Here is a 25,317-nt window from a genome sequence, read left to right as displayed (position 1 = left end):
CCGGCAAATGATCATAGGTGTAACCTAGTCCCTTCCAATCAACCTTCCCCCCAAACCACTCCTGCATCACTGTGATCGTCGAACTGTCAATAGGGGCACTAGGAAACTGCAGTTGCTCATGTATGGGCCAATGAACTCCAACTGTCACATACAGCTTCGTCACAATCGACGCATAAGGGATAGAACCTGTAGTGCTCCCACGCAGAAACCTCAGAATACCCTGATAAATAATGGAGCCAGGACCCACATAATCGCCCTGCAATATCCCCCACAACAACTTTTCCCGATCCATAGTAACATCATGCACATGAGAAGAAGGTATGATGTTCGCACAGATAAAAGATTTCCAAGCACAAGCAAACCTGTTCATGCATGAAGCAGGGAAAGTGGCATACTTGTTCGAGCCCTTCTTAAATTTCCAGTGAGTGTTTGGGACACAAAGCGTAGCCACAATCATTTCCAAGTTAAAATCCTATCTAGTCTTAGTCACCAATCCTCCTAAGCCAGCTGTCTCTCGGGTTTGTTAATAACCCGACGAATAGCCTCAGGACTGAAATCCACCGTCAACCCCCACACCACAGTAAATCGATTCTTATCCGTCTTGGTGTTCGCATAAAACTCGCAACCAACACTCATGGGCACAACAACGGGTGCCTCACAAAAAGAAACCCAACCCATCTCCCGAATCATCTCAAGCAACTTACCATCTTTATCCGATGGCTGAAAACCCCTCTCATTCACTATCTGCTTCGTCAACAACCTCGAATACTCCGCTTCAGCCTCCAGAGTTGCAAACCTAGGCCTCGTACCCCCAACACTCGATGAATCGGTGGTACTGCTGCTAACTTGAGTCCTTGCTCTCTTGGGTGCCATTGGATTTGAATACGTTGAGAAAAGAGAAGTGTATAAGAGAGATTTAGAGTTTTGAGAATTGAAAAGTGATGGATATGATTTTGTATAAGTGTATGTATATAGGGATTAGGAATTATAAGTGGGATATAATTGTGGGATAGTGGGGATAATGGGTTTAATTAGGAGAAGGAATTTGGGGTAATGGAGGAGGGAAAATCGGCTGGTGTTTTGATTTTGTATTGAATTTTCGTTTCTCTGCTTTTTTTTCTTTTACAGGGGGCCAGCGTGGCCACCCCACAAGGCAGCGCAGGCGCGCCATGTCTCGGGAGTTCCAGCGCGGCCGCCCCGCCAGGTAGCACGGGCGCGCCGTGCTTCTGGAAAAAATACCCTATTTTTCAATTTTTCTAATTTTTTTTGTCTTTTCTTCAGCTTTTTCTTCTTTCTATATTCTACTAATGTACAACAAGCTAGGGTTGCCTCCCAAGAAGCGCTTGGTTTATGTCGCTAGCTTGACGTAGATTTCTGAGATCAAGTGGACAATAAAACGGCACTAACCACCTCAAGGGTTGTCGTATTCCCATAGTAGTGCTTCAGACGCTGTCTATTTACCTTGAATGACTGGTATGGATCATTCTCAAAAATCTCCACCGCTCCATGTGAAAACACAATTTTGATAACAAACGGCCCTAACCACCTCGACTTTAACTTTCTAGGAAAAAGATGGAGACGAGAGTTGAACAAAAGAACTTGTTGCCCCGGCACAAATGATTTGAGCACTAGACCCCTATCGTGCCACCTCTTGATCTTCTCCTTATACATCTTGTTATTCCCATACGCTTGAAGTCAAAACTCATCGAGTTTATTCAGTTGAAGCATTCGTTTATTACCAGCTGCATCCATATCAAGGTTCAATTTTTTCAAAGCCCAATACGCTTTGTGCTCTAGCTCCATAGGAAAATGACATCCCTTACCATAAACCAATTGAAATGATGACATGCCTAGCGGAGTCTTGTACGTTGTTCGATACGCCCAAACAGCTTCATCGAGCTTCAAAGACCAATCCTTTCTCGATAGACATACAACTTTCTCCAGAATACACTTGATCTCTCTGTTAGACACCTCAGCTTGACCATTAGTCTGAGGATGGTAGGCTGTAGTAATGCGATGATTCACATTATATCTCTGCATCATAGCAGTGAACTTGCGATTGCAGAAATGCGATCCCTCGTCACTGATTATGACTCTTGGAGTTCCAAATCTTGTGAATATCTGTTTGTGAAGAAAATTTAGCAGTACCTTCGCATCATTCGTCAGCAACGCTTTAACTTCCACCCATTTCGAGACATAATCAACCGCCAACAAAATATACAGATTATTGCAAGATGAGACAAACGGCCTCATGAAGTCAATTCCCCAAATATCGAAGACCTCTACCTCGAGAAGCACATTAAGAGGCATCTCATCCCTATAAAATGTATTACCAATACGCTGGCCACGATCACACTTCAAAACGAACTGATGCGCATCCTTAAACAATGTAGGCCAGAAGAATCCTGCTTGAAGGATACAAGCTGCTGTCTTTTTTCCACCATAGTGGCCTCCATAAACAGTTATATGACAGTCTCGCAAGATACCCTCTATTTCGCTGTACGGAATACATCTCCTGATGATTTGGTCAACTCCTTGCCGAAACAAAAATGGCTCATCCCACATGTACCACTTCACCTCGTGAAGAAACTTCTTCATTTGAGCAAAAGACAAGTCTGAGGGCATAATGTTGCTCACAAGGTAGTTCACAATGTCTGCGAACCACGGTTCTTCTTCATGCATCCTAACCAACTGCTCATCGGGAAAAGACTCATTTATCAAGGTCTTATCTTGTGAAGTCATACTTGGACCTTCTAACCGAGAGAGATGATCAGTGACTTGATTCTCGGTACCTTTTCTATCCTTGATCTCCAACGCAAACTCCTGAAGTAAAAGAACCCATCGAATCAATCTAGGCTTCGAGTCCTTCTTTGAGATGAGATAGCGAATAACAGCGTGATCAGTGAAAACAGTTACCTTCGTCCCAAGCAAATAAGATTGAAACTTCTCAAAACCGTAGATAATGGCTAAGAGTTCCTTCTCAGTAGTAGTATAGTTCAGTTGAGCACCATTGAGGGTCTTACTAGCATAGTAGACCACATGAAATATAGTGCTCTTCCTTTGCCCAAAAACTGCTCCAACTGCATAGTCACTTGCATCGCACATCATTTCAAAAGGCTCATTCCAATCAAGTACAGTTATGACAGGTGCCGTGATCAAACTCCTCTTTAAGCTCTCAAAAGTAGCTCGACACTCATCATCAAACTTGAAAGGGAATCTTTCTCTAATAGATTTTACAATGGTTTAAAGATTTTAGAGAAGTCATTGATGAATCGCCGATAGAAACCCGCATGACCAAGGAAATTGCGAATCCCCTTGATAGAAATTGGTGGGGGAAGGTTTTAAATGACCCCCACCTTGGCTTTATCCACCTCAAGACCTTTACTAGAGACCTTGTGCCCAAGAATGATGCCCTGTTGTACCATAAAATGACATTTCTCCCAATTAAGAACCATATTGGTCTCAATACACCTTTTAAGAACTGCGCCAAGATTTTGCAAGCACTCGTTAAAAGAATCCCCAAACACAGAAAAATCATCCATGAACACCTCCATATTCTGACCAATCATGTCAGAGAAGATAGCCATCATGCATCTCTTAAATATGGCATGTGCACCACACAACCCAAAAAAAACTCTTCTGAAGGCAAAAATACCAAACGGACAGGTGAATGTAGTCTTTTCCTGATCTTCTGGAGTGATGCAAATCTGATTATAACCCGAATAGCCATCCAGAAGACAAGAGTATTCATGCCCAACCAATATGTCAAGCATCTGATTAATAAAAGGAAGAGGGAAGTGATCCTTCCTCATTGCTTTGTTCAGCCTCCTGTAATTCATGCATACTCTCCACCCCGTGACTGTTCGAGTAGGAATTAGCTCATTCTTTTCATTAGCGACCACGGTGATGCCTCCTTTCTTCGGCACACACTGAACTGGGCTCACCCAAGAACTGTCAGAAATAGGGTAGATAATCCCTACATCTAGCCATTTGAGAATTTCCTTCTTCACGACCTCCCTCATGATAGAATCTAGCCTTCTCTATTGCTCAACAGTTGGTTTGCTTCCTTCCTCTAGCAGAATTTTATGCATGCAATAAGAAGGATTGATTCCCTTGATATCTGCTATAGTCCATCCAATTGCCGATTTGAACTCTCTCAGAATTCTCAAGAGCTTTTCCTCATCACTACCTGAAAGGTCAGATGCAATAATAACAAGCAAAATAGATGCATCACCTAAAATGCATACCTCAAGTGTTCCAGCAAAGGTTTAAGCTCGAGTGTGGGAGCTTCCGCAATAGATGGCTTGAGACGTCCCTTAGCATTTTTGAGTTCTGACATTCCTAGAGATTCAAAAGGCATATCCAGCCTTCGCTTCCAAGGAAAAGCATTCAAATACTGTAACTGCTCATCACCTTCATCATCTTCACTATCTGAATTTCCCAACAAGGCTTTCTCTAAGGTATCAGACCTTAGCATTTGATCAAGTTCTGAAGTAACCACAGAATTGACCAATTCCACTTTTAAGCACTCCTCATTATCAGTAGGGAATTTCATGGCATTGAATACATTAAAAGTCACATCCTGATCCAGTACTCGCATAGTGAGCTCACCCTTCTACACATCAATCAAGGTTCGGCCAGTAGCCAATAATGGTCTTCCCAAGATTATGGGAATCTTTTTATCCTCCTCAAAATGAAGAATTACAAAGTCAGTAGAAAAGATGAGTTTGTCCAACTTGACCAAAACATCATCTACAATGCCTCGTGGATATGTAATAGAACGATCGGCCAACTGCAACAACATATAAGTAGGCTTAGGATCAGGTAAATCCAACTTTTTGAAGACAGACAAAGGCATCAAATTGATGCTAGCTCCCAAATCACATAAACACTTGTCGAACGATAAGTTTCCGATGGTACAAGGAATAGTGAAGCTTCCAGGATCTTTAAGCTTTGGAGGCAACTTCTATTGCAGCACAACACTGCATTCCTCCGTAAGAGTAACGGTCTCTAAGGTGTCGAGCTTCACTTTTCGAGAGAGAATACCTTTCATAAACTTTGCATAGCTAGGCATCTGTTCAAGAGCTTCAGCGAAAGGTATGTTGATATGAAGTTTCTTGAACACCTCCAGAAACTTAGCAAACTGCTTATCCAACTTTTGCTTCTGTAGCCTCTTAGGAAAAGGAGGTGGAGGATAGACCTGTTTCTCCCCTGTATTACCCTCAGGAGGAGTGTGTTCCACAATTTTCTTCCTTGGTTCCACTTCTACTTCCTTCTGCACATCTTCTTCAGCCACAACTTCATCTTTTGAAACTTGAGATTTTTCAGGACTTGCAACCTTCCCAAATCTCAATGTAATTGCCTTTACCTGTTCTTTTGCTTTCTTCTTTCCTGGAACTTCTATGTCACTAGGGAGTGTCCCAGGTTGTCGATTCAACAAGGTATAGGCAATCTGCCCGATTTGATTCTCCAAGGTCTTGATAGAAACCGCTTGGCTCTTGCACATGAGTCTCAACTCCTCCAATTCAGATTTTTCATTAGATTGTTGTAGTTGGAGTTTTTGTCTTGGTGCATACTGCGGTTGCTGAAAACTAGGAGGGTTGAATTGCTTTACTGCATACTGCTGATAAGGCCGTTGCACCGTATTCTGATTGTTGCTCTAGCTGAAGTTAGGATGATTGCGGTTGTTGGGATGATAGGTGGCTGGAACTGGTTGCTGTGACCGCTGAAAGTTGCTCACGAACTGAGCTGATTCACTAGAAATAGCACAGTGTTCAGTGTCATGTACACCAGCACAAAGCTCAGAAACACTAGTGATGTGATTAACATCATAATTAGCCAAAAAATCCACCTTCATCGTTAAAGCCTTAAGCTGAACAACTATAGCAGTAGCTGCATCTACCTCCAGAATTCCTGCTACCTTGCCTTGAGGTAATCACTGAGAAGGGTTCTGGTATTCATTAGCAGCCATCAGTTCAATTAACTCATAAGCTTCATCGTAGCTCTTATCCCATAAGGCTCCACCTAATGCTGCATCAAGCATGGGTCTAGACTGTGCTCCCAAGCCATTATAAAAGTAGTTGATAATCATCCAGTCAGGCATCCCATGATGAGGACACTTTCTAAGCATCTCCTTATAATGATCCCAAGCTTCACATAAAGACTCTCTCGATTGCTGTGCAAATTAAGTAAGAGCATTTCTGATTGTAGCTGTCTTTGCCATAGGGAAAAATTTAGTAAGAAACTTTTGAGCAAGATCTTCCTAAGTAGTAATAGAATGCAACCAACACTTAACTTTATCCCTCGGAGAGAATTGGAAAAGCCTCAGCTTAACGGTATCTTCAGAAATGTTGTTGAATTTGAAAGTGTTGCAGATCTCGATGAAATCTCTAATATGCATGTTGGGATCTTCCGTTGGAGAACCCCCAAACTGGACTGAGTTATGCACCATCTGAATTGAGCTGGCCTTGATTTCAAAAGTATTAGCCACGATGGTTGGTCTGACAATGCTAGAATGAATATCATTGATCTTTGATTGAGAGTAATCCATCAATAACAACTTCTTCTTCAACTTTTTCCTCGATAAAAACTTCTTTAACTACTTCCTCCGCTTTATCCAGAGTTCTCTTACGAGATCCAAAACGCGTTAGCATACACGCTCTCTAGAGTACCTGAAAAAGCAATAAATAAACAAGTAAGTAAAATATCTGAGGCAGTGAACTTTAACGACCATTGATGTCAAGCACACAAACTAAAAATTAACAACGAGTCCTCGGCAGTGGTGCCAAAAACTTGTTAGGATGAAAACACGCGCTAAAATTACATGAAAGTATACGCTTTCGCAAGTAATATAGAATTCTTTCTGGTTCGTTCCCACAGAGACTAGTTTAGGTTAAGTTCAATTTACGCACTTATACAACAATGTTATGGCTATCGTTCAATGCTAAGACAAATAATAATTTGGGTTTTCGATTAACTAAGAGATTATACTAACTAACAATAACTAAGAGAATTGAGGTTGAATTACTTATATAAGATAAACATGGGAATCTAACTTCATTACTACTTTATTCAAAGTTATTATTCTTAATCTTAGCATGCAATGGTGATGACAACTAATCAGATAACACGAAACTAGTAAACGCCAGCTTTCGTTGTACGAATACCCTACTACCAGACATCCACGAAAGAGATAGAAGCTGAATAGACACTAATTATGTGGAGACCCTATATGTCTATAGAATTTGACAACATAAAGGTTTAAAGCGCAAGTTATCTATCGTGATTACATAGGGCAAGTAAGATGGTTAAAATTACCTATGAATCATGTATAACAAATATATGAACCTATGCTAGCATGACAAGTTCTAAACCTCTATATTCATTGTCGCTTCAATAGAGATTAACACGCTATCTTATAAGTTCGTGACGCTCATAAGACGAATAAGCACAACCAATACTAGGATATCATACAATCACCACACACTAAGATATCGAAACAAATTAACTATTAAAATCCACAAGTAAATCCATTAGAACCCCACGATAACGGTTAGTTCATAACCGAACTCATCATCACCGTGGGTCCCAATGAAAGCATGGTATAATAAACTAAGTCTTTATAAACTGAACAAATAATCAAAATACGTAATAAAGAGTATTAAGTTCAACAAACAAGAAAACAAGCATCCAAGATTACAACTCAATCAAAGAATCACAAGTAAAAACAAGCTTTTCTTCTCCTTCATTGAATTTATGCTCCTAGGTCTTATTGCCGTCTTCTCCTTAGTCTCCATTATGAAAAATGTCTTTTTAGTAGTTATATACGCTTCAGAATCAAGCTGGGCTTCAAACTCTCAGAATCCAAAGAATTTCTGGTAAATGGGCCGGCGCGGCCGCTCTGAGATGCGGTGCGACCGCCCTATATTTCTGTTGAACCGGCGCGGCCGCCCTGGCTCTCTGGAAAAACTTATTTGCTTGGATTTTCTTGCTAGTTTCTTTTGTGCACTTGACTGAGGCTTCATCCTAACACTCTTCTAGCATAAAAATAATGTAAAAACCTTTCCTGCTTCTGATTATGCCTTGAAATGCAAAACTCTACAAAAACATATCAAATACACAAATAACTAGAGTACAAAACACCAATTCGAGCCTTTATGAAGCATTTTAAGTGGATATAAATGCCACTTAGAAATGAGCTTTAAATAGAGCAAGATGAGAAGCTAGAGAAAGGAAGGAAGAAGGGAGGATCCATTATATTGGTTGCTGAGCAAGAGAGAGAGAAAGAGATAAAGGTAGAAATTGTGGAATCTGCACCAAACCCTAGAGTTTGTGAATGAAAAGGAAAAGGGCTAGTAGCTGAACATGAAAACCTTCTTAGTCAAGATTATATGGATGATATAGATGAGCATCTATCTTTTCTATCCAGAAGATTTGCCAAGATCAAATTCAAGAAGAATTTTGGAGCATTCAAGCCAAACAGAAACATGGTTGACAAGTCAAAATTTAAATATTTCAAGTATGGCTTGAGTGGTCATTTTTCAAGTGAATGAAGAAAGCCTGATTCCGATAGAAAGAAGTTTGAACCTGTGGATTACAAAAAGAAGTACTTTGAGTTGCTCAAACAAAAGGAAAGAACTTTCTAACTCAGGAAAATGATTGGGCTGCTGATGGATTAGACGAGGATGAGGATACAAGCTATGTCAATCTATCACTATGGTCAAATCAGATAAAACAGAAGTCAGTTCATCCAGTAATCAGGTAATCACCACTAATCTAGCACATTTATCTTAAACTGAGTCTAATGATGCTATAAATGACATGTCTACTGAATTATATCATATGTGTGTTACACTCAAATATCTCACTAAAGAAAATACTAAAAATTAAAGAGAACAATCTTTTTTTAAGTGAAAGAAATAATGTGTTAGAAACTCAATTTGTTGAGTTTGAAAAACTGAAGATGAAGTGCAAGATTTCCAAAGATCAACTGTCTGAATCCTTAAAGAAAGAGGATATTTTAAGAAAGCAACTTGAACGAGAACATGAAGTAATTAAAGCATGGATATCATCTAGAGATGTCCATGCTCAAATTTCTAAAGTTCAAGGTATAGAGTCCTTCTATGATGAATCCTGGAAAAAGAGCAAAGAGAAACTGAATCCCAACTTGGAAGAAGGACTTTCAACGGATGTGGATTCGACGGATGATGAATGTTATCTGTCGAATGATCAAAAGAATTATCCATCTAAAGACAAGGAACCACATCTGTTGAATAAAAGAAATACAGTTAGCAAATCCCAACTAGCTAAGTTAAATGAGAAATATGGATCAGTTTCCAAGAAATGTGTTCCATGAGAAACAAGTCAAGTGAAAAAGAACAAGAGAGTCAATGTAGGGCACCTGTCAATCAAGCAATTGAATGACAGATTGGAGAAAATAGAAGTTAAAGCAAAATCAAAAAGAAAAATAATAGGAATGGGAAAGTAGGAATTAACAAATATAACAAGTACACACCTGATAAATATGCACCTAGAAAAATCTGTGTGAAATGTGGTAGCGTTAATTATTTGTTTGTTAATTGCAAACTTGCTATGCCTGCACCCATGTCTGCACCTTCTTCATTTCCTAGTATGCCTACAATGCATGTGAATATTATGCCTGCACATAATTTGAATGCACAATTTGCTGATATGCCATTTGCACAAAATCCTTACTATGCTGCATTCAGTATGCCACAAATGTCATTTAGCATGCCTTACTGGAATAACATATTTACACAGAATATGCCTTTTCATGTTAACCAACCTGTGCATGATAATTCTGTAATAATGAATGGTTTTAAAGGATCTACTCAATTGACTAAGGATAAATCTCAGATACCTAAGTCAAATTAGGACAAGCCTAAGAAACGTAAGAAAAAGGCTAATAAAACAGGACCCAAGGAAACTTGGGTACCAAAATCAACTTGATTTGATTTTGTTGTGTGCAGGGAAACAGAAAGAATCTTTGGTATTTGGATAGTGGGTACTCAAGGCACATGACTGGAGATTCTACCCTGCTCATTAAGTTCAAGGAGAGAGCTAGCCCAAGTATTACTTTTGGAGATGACAGAAAGGGTTATACTATGGGATATGGCTTGATTTCTAAAGAAAATATCATCATTGAGGAAGTTGCCCTAGTGGATGGACTCAAGCATAATCGGTTGAGTATCAGCCAGCTTTGTGATAAGGGTAACTTAGTAACATTCAATTCCGAAGCCTGTGTTGTGACCAACAAGAGAAGTAGCAAAGTGGTTCTTACTGGTGTGAGAAAAGGAAATGTATATCTAGGTGACTTCAACTCATCAAATGCAAAATCTGTCACTTATCTCTTTAGCAAGGCAAGTCAAGATGAAAGTTGGCTATGGCACAAGAAGCTTCCCCATCTTAATTTCAAGACTATGAATGAACTAGTCAGGAAAGATTTGGTAAGAGGCATTCCTGACATGGAATTTTCATAGGATGGATTGTGTGATGCATGAGAAGATCTAGGCGTCATTCAAAAAGAAGCTTGATTCAACAATTGAATAACCTTTACAACTACTGCTGATGGATTTATTTGGACCAGTCAATGTGTTATCCATCTCAAAGAAAAGATACTTCCTAGTAATTATGGATGATTTCTCAAAGTTCTCTTGGACATATTTTCTTAAATCCAAAGATGAAGCTAGTGAAATCATCATCAATCACATAAGGCAAGTCAACAATCATCATGATTTCAAAGTTAGAAGAATGAGGAGTGACAATGGAACTGAGTTCAAGAATTCCGCGATAAGATTATTTTATAAAGAGAATGGGATCATGCATGAGTTTTCAACAGCAAGAACCCCACAACAAAATGGAGTGGTGGAAAGGAAGAACAGATCTCTTACCGAAGCTGCAAGAACAATGCTAGAAGAATCAAAGTTACCCACATATTTTTGGGCAGAAGCTCTAAACACTGTATGCTACACTCAGAATATTTCTTTGGTTAATCAAGCAAAATGCATGACACCCTACCAATTGTACAAGAACAGGATGCCAACATTAAACTTTCTTCATGTCTTTGGATGTAAATGCTATATCTTAAGAAATCAAACTGATCAGTATGAAAAGTTTGATGCCAAAGCAGATGAAGGAATTTTTTTTGGATATGCAGTTGGAAAAGCTTACAGAGTCTACAATCTCAGAATCAATATTGTTATGGAATATATACATGTTTTGTTTGATGATAAAAAGATTGAAGGACTGCAAGATGGAGATTTTCATGAAAGCCTCAAATTTGACAACATTGAGATGATTTGTGATGACTGTGATGATGAAGGTGATCAAGAAATAATATCTAAAAAATGCAGAAAAGTCTGCATCATCCGTTAAAAGACAATCTGCATCATCCGTTAAAAGACAAAGTGCATCATCCGTTGAGAGACAATCTGCATCATCCGTTAAAAGACAAAGATCAACATCCTTTGAGCCATCAATAAGAGTTGAAAGACAATGCATATCACAATAAAAAAGAACCCCAATTTCAAGTCAAAGATCCACAAACTCAGGGGGAGTTTCTTCTAATCAAAACTCAGTCACACATGAAGACAACTATGAGGCCTCTTCATCTAGAGCTAATATACCACAATAGAGAAAATAGACTAGAGATCACCCCTTTAAATTAATCATTGGTGATGCATCTTCAAGAGTGCAAACTAGGAAAGCAACTCAAGAAGAATGTATATACAATAGTTTTCTATCTCAGGAAGAACCTAAAAAGGTGGAAGAAGCTCTGTTGGATCCTGATTGGGTTTTAGCAATGCAGGTGGAGCTAAACTGTAACGCCCTCCAAACCCGGGTCAGAAGTTTGGGGTTTACAACACAGAGACACAATATATAAACCTTTATATAAAATATTATATGCATTGACCCTTATTTACACAACCACGGACCGCAACAGGTTAAAGTATGAAAACAAGCCACAACCTTAACTTTTATTACATCGTACCAAATCCCAACTAATTCAACTTATAATTGATGATAATATCGTTCTTACAATCTTGCATAACTCATCTACAATATAAAGCTCCTGCTAGCTCGATCCAACTTAACCTGGAATCCTAGCTCGCACACTGGACTGGGAATCCTCATTACCAACAATTTCATTTTTCAACTGTTGAAAATATAAAAACATTTGCAAGAGTGAGCTAACTAGCTTAGCAAGTCATAATAACGGAGGTTTAATAATAACCAGTTAAAATGATTCAGAAGAATCAAGTTTCTGAATAAGCAATGATTAGAATTGGATATTCACATTTTATTTTAAAAACCAAGGTTAGGCTGCTGATCAGTCACGCACTAACCCCGAGCAAGGCTTCCAGCTTTGCTTTATAAACTGGATCCAAGGCACGCATTGGCCTATTATGACCACGAATCTGGTCCACATTTATAAAACCATCCAATTCTAAAATAATTCAATATGATAACCAATGTAATTCAATAAGTTGAATCATAAACAACATTTATTTTGAAGCATAGGGTGATTCACATTACCATGAAGGTATAATAAGGAATTTAAATAGATTGGCTTTCAATCAAGGAAAGAATCAGAAAATAGAAAACCAAGGGTTCAAGAATTCCAAGGATTGGTCTTATGTTAAACAAGGAATAATGGTTGGTATGTCAAGCAATTCAATATCAGAAATCGGTATGTGGTAGATATGTATTTGTGGAGTAGTATCGTATGTGTCTGGCTCCTATCTGGGACTTCAACAATCAATGGTTTATGAAGGATAAGGTTGATGGCTCAAGATCAATAATAATTAGGGTTCAAGGTTAAATAGTTTAAAGCGCTTGCAAAATAAAACATGTGTTATTTTGAATAATAGCGACATGTTGTGAGATAGTTTGAAAATATTTGCAATATATCTTGAAGAAAAGTTCAGAAGTACTTGCCTTATCAAAATATGAATAACAAAATAAAACAATAATGTAACAATGATAGAAACAGAACTGTAATCATGATATCAACATTATGCAACAAAAATCAGAGAAAGCTGGATATCACTAACTAGCATGCTTCATCAAAACAACATAGTAGTGTGCTGTAAAAACACCAGAGTCCAATTTTAGCATGCTAGTCACACTTATAAAATTACTGTATCAACTATTCGTACCCTTACGGGAATCACAAAACCCAATCAGATACGTAATGGATATGTGAAGACAGCTGATTAGGCTATCAACACCAGACGGCTCCAACTGCCATCTTATTTATGGCTCCAATTGCCATCTCATTTACCTATTCCGGAACTCAGAGACTAGCTAGGTCTCTGACCTGCTGGACTAATCGGTTATACAGTGCGCGCAACTGAATTAGCCTCTTACGCCACCTCAATAGGCCTACTCTGGCCCCAACGTATCCCATATCTGATCGTTTTATCTAGTTTTCAAAAATCACTTTTACCTATCTCTTATTCAAAATCAATTATGTCACAGCACACTATTCAAATCCTCTTTTCATTTAAATCATGTTTAGAGATAGGTATTTTCAGAAATTACTTTTCCCCAAAATATAATTTTAAACAACATTTCAAATACGGGGGATACGTAACTTAAAATGTTTCTGTTCCATTATGAAAGTAAAACCTTTAGCTATTCATATGCACTGAACCATAAAAGAATGGTCAGGGGTACTTGCCTTGCAACGCTTTACAAAACCCTAAGTAGCTTTCACGTTGACTTTAATCCTGGGAAAACTCGCTCGGAATCTACAAATACAGAATACCCTAATCAGTTACACCGACATGCTTGATATCCTCAAATTCTAACAACTCAATCCGATAAACCGACTCGTATTATTATTATACACATAAACCCGTAATCACATAGTCACGTAGTCGGAATATTGTTAGGGGTAACACGTAGAATATAATTATGTACATTTACAATATATTTTTAGGAAATTTTGGCAACATCTTATTTATTTATAAAACTACCCGTCGATTACGATCGACGTCAATAATCAAAACAATCCCCAATATTACTCCACCATTTATACAACGTACATCCCAACACCAATCAAAATTAATTATTTAAGTCCGAAAAATATTTTACATAATCATTTTATTTATTTATAAAATTTAGGACTCGGAACATCGTCATCACCGTCCACCGTCCGCTCGTAACGAGTCATCGCGGTATGACGGCAAAATTTATTGGTGCCCGAAATATTCGGGTATCCAAATAAATTCCACTGATTTATTAATAAGTATTTTCCCACGCGAATTAATAATATCACGAATTTTACTGAATAATTCCTTCAGAAAAAGAATAAGAATTAAAATTGCAACAACCAAGTCCAACTGCACGCACAGGCTCAACCAAGAGCCCAAAATCAAAATCCAACAGCAAGGCCCAACAGCAAGGCCCAACAGGGAAATCAACACAAGCCCAAAGAACCAGCCCACAATAACACCACAGAAGACAGGGGAGCAAGCACGCGGCCACGCACCGCCCCAGCCACACCACCAACACAACACAGCACACACGCACGCACACATCACACACACACACACACATATATATATACAATAGTATATATATATATATAGACATAATCCAACAAGACTGATCGGAACCACCAAGCTCACTAGAAAATCGCGGCGGCAGCGAGACCAAAGCAACCGCAACGGGAACGGAGGAAAACAGGGAAGAACAGCCGGAACACGCGAGGAAAAACAGAGGAGGGATATGGGGAATAGAGAGGGGAGAGATACAGAGAGAGATAAGAGATTAGACCGAGAGAGAGAGACTGAAATGGGAACAAAAGAGAAACAAACTGCAGCCAACACGTGTCCTGTAAAAAGGATATGTGTTAACTTCTTATTATAAGTTGTTAACACGTGTCCCGAAATACCCGGGGACCTGAATTTTTATCCCGAGTTTGAAATTAACGAACCGAGACATCCTTAAAACAATTTCGAAAAATCACGATAATAGTCTAAAAATATTTTAGATATCCTGAAGTTAATAAAAATATAAGTATCAAAATTTTAAAAACACTTTCGAGGTGCGCTTTATACCCGCTTTTTAACAAATAACGAGACAACACGCGGGTGAAACGATTCCCGAAAATTCCCAAAATAATTTTAAAATTCTCCGAATAATACAAACTTAATAAAATATAAGTTTCATGATTTTTAAAGAATTCCTGAATTAAATATGGATTTTACAGATAAACACACTCAGAAAATCATTTAAGGGTAAATAATTAATAAAATATTAATTTCTCAATTTTATAAAGTCCTAAAAGTAATTATTGAAATTATAAAATTAGAAAACCAATTTTAAAGACAATCCAAATATTTATGGAATTAAAACTTCAACAAAATCACTTTTATAAGCAAAAAAAAATAAAAAAAATTATATATCCCATTAATAAATCACACAATTCAATCTCATATAACAACAATCATAAATAATTAAATAACAATTCATAACTGCTGCCAAAACCAATACACACATTTTATTTATTTACTTAAACCTTTATTACACTTCCAAATATTAGAAATAAAATAAAAATACACGAGTCGTTATAATTGGTCTTTTGTTAAACAAGGAATAAGGGTTGGTATGTCAAGCAATTCAATATCAGAAATCAGTATGTGGTAGATATGTATTTGTGGAGTAGTATCGTATGTGTCTGGCTCGTATCTGGGACTTCAACAATCAATGTTTTATGAAGAATAAGGTTGATGCCTCAAGATCAATAAGAATCAGGGTTCAAGGTTAAATAGTTTAAAGCGCTTGCAATATAAAACAAGAGTTATTTTGAATAATAGCGACATGTTGTGAGATAGTTGGAAAATATTTGCAATATATCTTGAAGAAAGGTTCAGAATTACTTGCCTTATCACCGATGATTTCCAACTTTACTTGTACCCATCTAACAGTTTTACTTTTCCATCACTTTCCTTCTTTTTCTATGCCTTGCTTCTATTCATCGATCACTTGCTTTCTTTTTTACACCGCAGTTCTATTTACTGATCACTGACTTCCTTTTCTATACCTCGCTTACTCTTCTAGGCATCACAAGTATCTATCAATACTTAATCTCATATCATTTTAATCGTCAAATAGACGTCATAAGTTTTCATCTACCCTTTGTTTCACCCAAATCCGACGTACGGATTGAAAGTTATGAATAAAACAGGCAAACAATACACGTACAATCATATTACGCATCAATCAGATCACATATAACACGTAGCACGTAACATATTCAATTAAAATAATTATTCAAAGAAGATTCAGGGTTAAAATGATTTTCCAGATATTTATTACGATTTTTTTGAACATTTTTCGGAATTATAATTGGACTCCGAATCATTTAATAATTAAATAATAGGGTTTGAACACCCGAATCTAACTTTAAAATAATTTTATAATAATTATCGAGCCTTGAAAATAATTTTAAATAATATTTTAAAGCTCAAAACTATTTTTCGGAATTTTTAAATCAATTTTAAATAATTAAATCTAATTATTAAATTAATTAAAATTAATTAATTAATCAATAAATTAATTATAAATTAATCGATAAATTAAAATAATTAAAAACTAATTAAAATTAATTAATAAAATAATTTTGATTAATTTTTGAATAAATAAATAATTAAAATAATTTTCTGAATTTAAAATAGTTAAATAACTGATTTTCTGATTTTTAAAATAATAAGAATATCATTTTTAAAATAAAACTAAACCGAAATCAAATTTTTGTGAGTTTTTAAAATTGCAGGGGTTGAAATGCAATTACGAGAAAAGAACGATGGCTAAATTGCAATTTAGCCATCGTTTTCCTCCTACATTCGCCGACGACGGGCGGGAAAGCCATTAACGGCGACCCCCCGCCGTCTGAAGCTATCCGGCGAGTTGAAAATGCCACCAGAAATTGCTCAAATTTTCAGGGAATGATCCCCACAACTACAGGAACACATCTGCAAGGCTAGAATCATCAAACATTAACGATTTTAACCGGAAAATCCAATCAAAACTCCCGACGCCGCCATGACTAATTTTCCGATGAGGGCCTTCCGGTTATCGTCCGTTAATCACACATATACCAATAAAATCCTTATTCAACGATCTATCACTTGGTGAAATCAATTTAGGCTAATAACCCCTAACAAATAAATACCCAAATTTCAATTAAGAATATTCAAACCTATAAACCCTAATTTTTGAATTCGAGAATCAAACTCAATTTTCTATATGTTATCGAACTCGGTTTTTGACATATAATATACCAAAATGACCAGGAAGAAAAGATCTACATGATTATGCCATCAAATCATATCAAAAACATCTAGAAAAAAAATTCTTATTTTAGTTCATAAATAATTCGAAATGAAATAATTAAATCAGAAAAATACCTTGATTTATGCGCCAAAAGTGATGGTTGATTCAGAAAGGTCTTTTTGAGAGCTTCGATTTGATATATTACACGCCCGAATCGAAGTTCAATAACGCCTTCGTTCGTGCGTTGGATTTTCAAGAACGCAGTTTTAATTCGATATTTTCTTTGTATTTCACGGGGTTTTACTAGACTGATTATGATTATACGAATAAAATGAAATGATAAAAGGGCTATATATATTTTTGGAATATTGGTTCGTTTTGGATCGTTAAATTAGTTATTTAGCCGCTAAGTAACTACAAAAACGATCCAATTTGATACCCGTATTGGATAATTATCCAAATCGGGCTTCTTATAAAACACTCTATACAAAAATAATGTAATAATATCCCGTCTTTCAAGAATACGGGTTTTGTTGGTTCACCGAAATGATTATCGTATCGAAAATCTTGCGCTGGGCCGCGCACGAGTCAAACCGTAATCCGGATCGAAAAAGTCAAAACACGGAAAATGTCCGGAATTACCAGATTAGGTTAGGAAGGAGTTTTCGGAAGAGTTTCGGGTTGTAAAAACATTAAAACGGTTGAAGTTGGACGATTCCCGGCTTTATAAAATAATTTTGTAATTATTCAGAAAATTATTAATAAAATTCATAAATCAATATAAAATCATATAACATCCTAACAATTACCAGAAAAATACCGTAATTATCTCTATTTTATTCTGGTCATAATAAAATTAACATACTCATACTGTATCACATATAAGCATTCACATATCCACACCAAACATCAGATAATTCACCTAAAATCACATAATAATTATATAAAAATTATTTATTGATGAAAATAATTACACGCGATTTCCCGGATGTTACATCCTTCCCCCCTTAAAATGATTTTGTCCTCAGAATCACTCTAAGGATCAGCTAGTGATACCTTCAAGTATCTCACTCTCATTTTCTCGGGTTGATTCCTCAACCTTACAGCTTTTTCTAAACTTTTACTTGCAGTATCAATTGTTACTTAACAACCTCTCGCTGACCTCATATTCAATCTGTTGCTTATATAATTCAACTCAAGTCTCCATTTTATATATAATGGGGCTAGATTATTCTTCCTGAGTGTACACGTATAAATACCTTATGAATCTGCTAAAAGTGTGGCGGTGAAGCCAACTCACTTATACTTATCCTGACTATTTTATTGTCTCAAAAGAACAAGCATAATGCTTATTAATTATCTTTTCTTTGTAATTCTTGTAATTCGTGCTCGTGAACGTTTGCAATAGCTACTGGTTATTGAACCCCTTTCCCACATGTTTCTCTATTCAATTAACTTAGTTCATAATCACTTCGAATCGCATTCGAGGCACTTTAATCGTTCTTTTAATCTTCTCGTCCATCTGCGAATGATATACTGAAACCATAACATATTCGATTTCTAACGTTCTCGAGATTACTCCAGAGTTAAGAATTAATGAGAAAATCTCGACTGAATATGACTAACATATAAACTTATCACCATATTTTATTTTCCTTGAATCACCATCGAGTATTTTTATCGAGCGAAAATCTCTTACTATTTTAAAGAAAGTACACTGACCTGGAAACATCACCGGCATATTTTTAACCCATATTATTATTTATTTTGGTTCTAAGGAGTTCTCATACGAAACTGACTGCAATACTTTCCTTGACGTCTAATCAAATATAACGTTTATTCATTCTTTATGCTATACTATAAGAGGGTCTTCTTTAACATCTATGTCTCGTATCATACCTTCGGAGTAACTTGAATCTCTTGAGTTATCGTCGTTCAACCAAATTCTTATTTTTTTAGTTCCTCCTTACTTAATATCCGTTCATCTAGGAGTAGTACATACCATTCTAGTCTGACATAATTCATCGTATTCTGAATCCTCTTGTCAAATTTCAAATCACACAATATTGATCATCTATAATTAGTTTCTGGATCTGATGACGTACCGCCATTTCTTCAAGCAGCAACTAACCCACTTATGGGATAAACTGTTTATTACTAAATGAAAATGATCAGGTTTAAATAACCTATCAATAATAATACAATTAACACTTTCCTCACCTTTGGTTCTCAGGTGGCATCACCATGACGTTTCTTGGAGAAATATATCCATCTAGTCTTTGATGTCCCGCCTTAACTCCTTGATACATATAACATTTTCTAATCTATCCCACCATTTATTTCTTCATATCTGGCCACCAATAATTTTCCTCTAAATCTCTATACATATTGGCACTCTATGGATGGATTGAATATCTTGGGTTGTGAGCTTCTTGTCAAATTCCATTCTTCAATTCTGTCACTGGTGGAATCCCATATTCTGAAATAAAATCTGGGAATGCCTTGATTATCCTTTTGAGTATCTATATATATATATCCTGATCTATTATTTTCCCTTGACGTTTCTTTACCTTCTCTAGCAATTCTGGCTTCCAATCTCAACTTTTGAAATTCCTTGTAAAATTCTTCTGATACTGTCAACACATTCATTCCTTCCTTTCTGCTTAATGCATTTGTTACTGCATTTGCTTTTTCTGGCATCTTATGAAGTTCCTTTATCACTCTTTTTGATTCCACTTCCTTTTATATTTCCGTTCTTCACTCTCGTAGCTTATTCAAAACCGAACTCTTGACATTAATACTCATTTTGTTGTCATATCAAATTAGATATTAATATGAACTTTGATGCTCACCACATCCCATTCGAAAGTAAATATCAATCATCTGTATTAATACCACTTTTGATATTTAACAATAACCTAAGTATCAACATCAATCGGAAACTGATTTAAAATTGTATCTCACACTTAATCCAAAACAGAAATACTTGACAAATCATTATTGTATGATTATCAGAAACAAGATGTCCTTTGATAAAACTTTATTGCAGATGATAACATCTCCCTGACTGTCTAATGAAATCCATACTAGTGTAGTTATTAATTTCTTCTTTATTTCATCTCCCTTCTTCCTTTCTTCTCGTTGCTTCATCTTAAATCTTTAGCTCTTGAAAATATTCTTCTCACTTGTCCATACAAATGACTTTTTAATTCTCTTGTCCATTATGAAGGGCATACTCATCCAAGTAAAAACTCACACATTTGTAGCAATTTCAGAATTCTACCAGCATCCTTACATTTCCCCAATTCCTCATTATTTTGATTTCGGATTTGAAAGTCACATCAAATTGGACTTAATCTAATTGGAATCGATTTCCATCTAACTGACCATTAATTGGTAAAATTAACCAATAAACTTACTTAATTGATCAATTGTTCCAAGTGATGACTAGCTAAATGAAATCAAAAACCAATTACATATAGTCGGATTGGATGTAACAACCTCCTTCGAGAAACAAGATCACAATTATTTGGAGTATCACAGAAATATCAATAACATACGAAAGTTTATATTTTATCTTTAAAAGCAGGGTAATCTCTGAAAATTTGGGCAGCATCTCCTTTATATAATTGACTACCAGTCGGACTCAAGCCGACACCAACAATCAAAATAACCAACAATCAATCCTCAAATATACCAATCCATTGCCACCTTCTAAACTCATCATTTTACCACCTCATGAATATTAATCAGTACAACCTATTTCTCTAGTTCAACTTAAGATTATAGCGAACAATTCTTAGTATACCATTTTATCACTACTGAGTACAATTACAAATTAATCTAAAATTCTTCTAGTTCATGTTTCCAATCAAGCTCTCAACTTAATAATTCGTCTATCCTTGACAATATACACTTGTTTTTATTAATTAACTTGTTCAATTTTTGATAACCAACACCTGATTTCAACCAACACTTTTATAATCTTGCGAAAGAATTCATTTGGTTTTAAAGCTTCACATCTTAAAATTTGCAACAGTCAAACCACCATATCTTCATCTTCCTTTATGTCTTTCCATACTGAACCTTCTTTGCTGACCCAGTTATAAGCATCAATTTTTCCATAACTCACTTACTTGAGTGGGAAAGCCCAACCATCCTTTAATGAACACACTCACAGTCTATTCGTAACTACCATTTCTTTGATCTTGAATTTTCATGAAAAATATCTCCTACCTGATTGAGGTATGCTTCATCTTCACAACGTATTAATTGAGTATCTGAGTATTATTAAGAATTTCTTCATTCGCTTCCGTTGTCCAATCAATCATTTGTCTCATCTGATACATGGAGCTTTACTTTCTTGTTTCTCTGGTTAGTTTACCTTATACAATTGGGTAATTACTCCAATTCACGCCAAAATCTCAGACTTGAAACGTATCATATATGCAGATTCCCAACTTTGATTTGATGTTCTCACAACTATCCCGTGATTGGTATAATGATTCTTCTCTGCACGTAAATGTCCGTCATTTATTGGCTTGCAATTGTCCACATAACTCCCTTTACTTTACGGGTTCATTTCACTTCCTTTTAAGATATTCAAAGAATAGATCTTATAAAAGAAGGAATTTGTGTATATGATTATGATTGAAAATCGTTGTAAGGGATAAAAGTACAAGGAAATAATCGGAAGAATTCATGAATCAACAAATCAGGATTTAAGAAGAAAGAATGAATAATGATTTGAATATGAATGAGACGACCATATTAGTACTCAAGATGGCCAGTCTTTCATACCATATGGCACACAGCACATGATTAGGTGGCGTCCCACCAGACTCTTTGTCATTTTGACAAATCGTCACACCATAACACTGCTTGTCCCAATTAGGAAACAATATTTTGAAGAAGGAATGAATTAAAAGGGATTCAACAATCACCTTATAGGGCTGATCATGAAAGAAGTTCATACTCTACTCAAAATTCATAAGAATGCATAGGATTATAGTAAAGAATAATATCATTATTCGCCATCCACATTTTATCTGCTTACAACTTCAATGCTTGTTCGACCAATAGGTCCTATGCCGAGTCGTATATCAACTTTTGAAAGTTCTTAGAAATGCTTTCTTGAATCGATTATTAAAATAATTTCCCATTTATTAGGTCTTGTATCTTTAGCGTCACGCTTCCATATTCATATACGACTTTATTTGTAGTCTTACGAGATTTACACTCATAACTTCAAATTTCGCTTATGCTGCTGATCGTTCAACTTGTCGCCTCTTTTGCTAATAACGTTCTCCCTTTATAAAGTCTAGAGATTTCCTTAATCTTCTTTGCTCGTACTCAGCTTCTCATGAATCGACATATTCCTCGTGCTCTAACCTTCTTAACGAACCATACTAATTTCTAGAACAAGTATTCATCTGGATAATCTAAATCTTATAACAACCAAGAAACTTAAGTAGTAATTAGACAACCAAGTTTTTAAAACTTATTTTGTTAAGAAAATCTCTTTTTAAAAAACTGGTTTAAAATTATAAAAATCATAAACCTGGTCGTCATTACTATATGATTTAGTTGTCGTTCTTTTCAACCACTACAAAGTATTAAATTGGGAACATCATCTGATAAAAGCTCATTCATTTCTGTATATCCTCTATTCCTCGTTGGGTCCATTTTACCTTCATTGGCCGACAAAAATTCTAGTTACTCTTGCATATTATCTTATTCATAGTTGCTCTTCAAATCTTTCATCCTGGTAATACTTCCATCATTACTTCTTATGATTACTAATTATAATAGGTCTATCAAACCTATTTTATAAAACAAAATCGGCTAATATTACATCTCATTACTACTATACACATCATGTTTGGTCATAACATCATCATCTAATTCCAAGAAAACACTCAATTTCCAATCTTCTCAAATTCCTTTGAAATCCATCTAGCTCACTCCACATGATAATTATAGATAACATACTTACTAGTAGCTCCATATAACCTGGTAGGGCTATTTACCAGAACATACACATCCTTACTCTAGGTTCTTTCTCATATTTCTTAATACCTCGTGTACTCACCATATGCTATAGCTTTCAGATCTATCCTTCTGGGGGCTGTTACTCCATAAGACGAGTTTTAAATGGATGTTAGAGAACAGGGTGTAGAGCGGACAGAAAAGATGCACCCACAGTTGACTATCCGGTAGAACCAGAATCAGCGTGTGGGGGATTCTCAAATATATAGTCTCGCATCAGGGGATGAGATAATAACGTGAAAAGGTGCAACCGTCGTAATAGGAGGTGATATAGCTAACACCGGTGGAAGAGAAAGGCATAAATTAGATGATAGTCTTCTAAATGAAGGCTCCGAATGCTCAGACAATCCAGGGATAAAAGAATCTTCCATCGCCACCATCTGAAAATCGCGTCACTAGATAAGGATGTCGAGTTTCATCACGAATCTCACTAAAACCTATTATTTGATTGCACGCAACCTCTCGATGTTCTATTTCTCTATTTGTTAATCTTAATCTTACCCTCTACCCATTTCCGACAATCTAGGCTTGTTCCAGTGACTTATAACCTGTAGCTCTGATACCAAACTGTAACGCTCTCCAAACCTGGGTCAGAAGTTTGGGGTTTACAACACATAGACACAATATATAAACCTTTATATAAAATATTATATGCATTGACCCTTCTTTACACAACCACGGACCGCAACAGGTTAAAGTATGAAAACAAGCCACAACCTTAACTTTTATTACATCGTACCAAATCCCAACTAATTCAACTTATAATTGATGATAATATCGTTCTTACAATCTTGCATAACTCATCTACAATATAAAGCTCCTGCTAGCTCGATCCAACTTAAACTGGAATCCTAGCTCGCACACTGGACTGGGAATCCTCATTACCAATAATTTCATTTTTCAACTGTTAAAATCATAAAAACATTTGCAAGAGTGAGCTAACTAGCTCAGCAAGTCATAATAACGGAGGTTTAACAATAACCAGTTAAAATGATTCAGAAGAATCAAGTTTCTGAATAAACAATGATTAGAATTGGATATTCACTTTTCATTTTAAAAACCAAGGTTAGGCTGCTGGTCAGTCACGCACTAACTTCGAGCAAGGCTTCCAGCTTTGCTTTATAAACTGGATCCAAGGCACGCATTGGCCTATTATGACCACAAATCTTGTCCGACCACGAATCTGGTCCATATTTATAAAACCATCCAATTCTAAAACAATTCAATATGATAACCAATATAATTCAATAAGCTGAATCATAAACAACATTTAGCATAGGGTGATTCACATTACCATGAAGGTATAATAATGAATTTAAATAGATTGGCTTTCAATCAAGAAAAGAATCAGAAAATAGAAAACCAAGGGTTCAAGAGTTCCAAGGATTGGTGTGACGGCCTCAACCCCGGGGTCAGGAGTTGACGTCACAAAACACAATTACCAAAAATATAAACAACAGAATTATTATTAAAATATACTAACTTGACCCCGAACCAAGATCCGATCCAGGTTCAAGTATAATTCAGGTTCTCAATACTACAAACTCTTTATTCAACATCTAACACACTCTAACTTTATTCAACAACTCCTCAGACCTCATGGCCTGATACAAACTACCTCAGAGGAGCCGGGTCCAGTAGGGGCGGGAACATAGGTCGGTCTGACTGATCTTCTAGGCATCTGCGAGATATACATAACAGTTTGCAAGGGTGAATATAATCGCTCAGCAGTATCAAAATATGAATAACAAAATAAAACAATAATGTAACAATGATAGAAACAGAACTGTAATCATGATATCAACATTATGCAACAAAAATCAGAGAAAGCTGGATATCACTAACTAGCATGCTTCATCAAAACAACATAGTAGTGTGCTGTAAAAACACCAGAGTCCAATTTTAGCATGCTAGTCACACTTATAAAATTACTGTATCAACTATTCGTACCCTTACGGGAATCAC

The 25,317-nt window shown here is 36.2% G+C and overlaps 1 non-coding gene across 1 annotated transcript; it reads left to right on the top strand.

Moving 5' to 3' along the window:
* The first annotated feature begins 6,101 nt into the window (after window positions 1-6,101).
* LOC141663171 (small nucleolar RNA R71) lies at window positions 6,102-6,208 on the top strand. The gene has a single exon (XR_012551254.1). It is a non-coding gene; the product is annotated as a small nucleolar RNA R71 (small nucleolar RNA).
* Window positions 6,209-25,317: the final 19,109 nt, after the last annotated feature.

The sequence above is a fragment of the Apium graveolens genome, chromosome 5, assembly GCF_009905375.1.
Source record: "Apium graveolens cultivar Ventura chromosome 5, ASM990537v1, whole genome shotgun sequence".
NCBI classification, from domain to species: domain Eukaryota; kingdom Viridiplantae; phylum Streptophyta; class Magnoliopsida; order Apiales; family Apiaceae; genus Apium; species Apium graveolens.
This window is presented reverse-complemented; position numbering and strand designations above follow the sequence as displayed.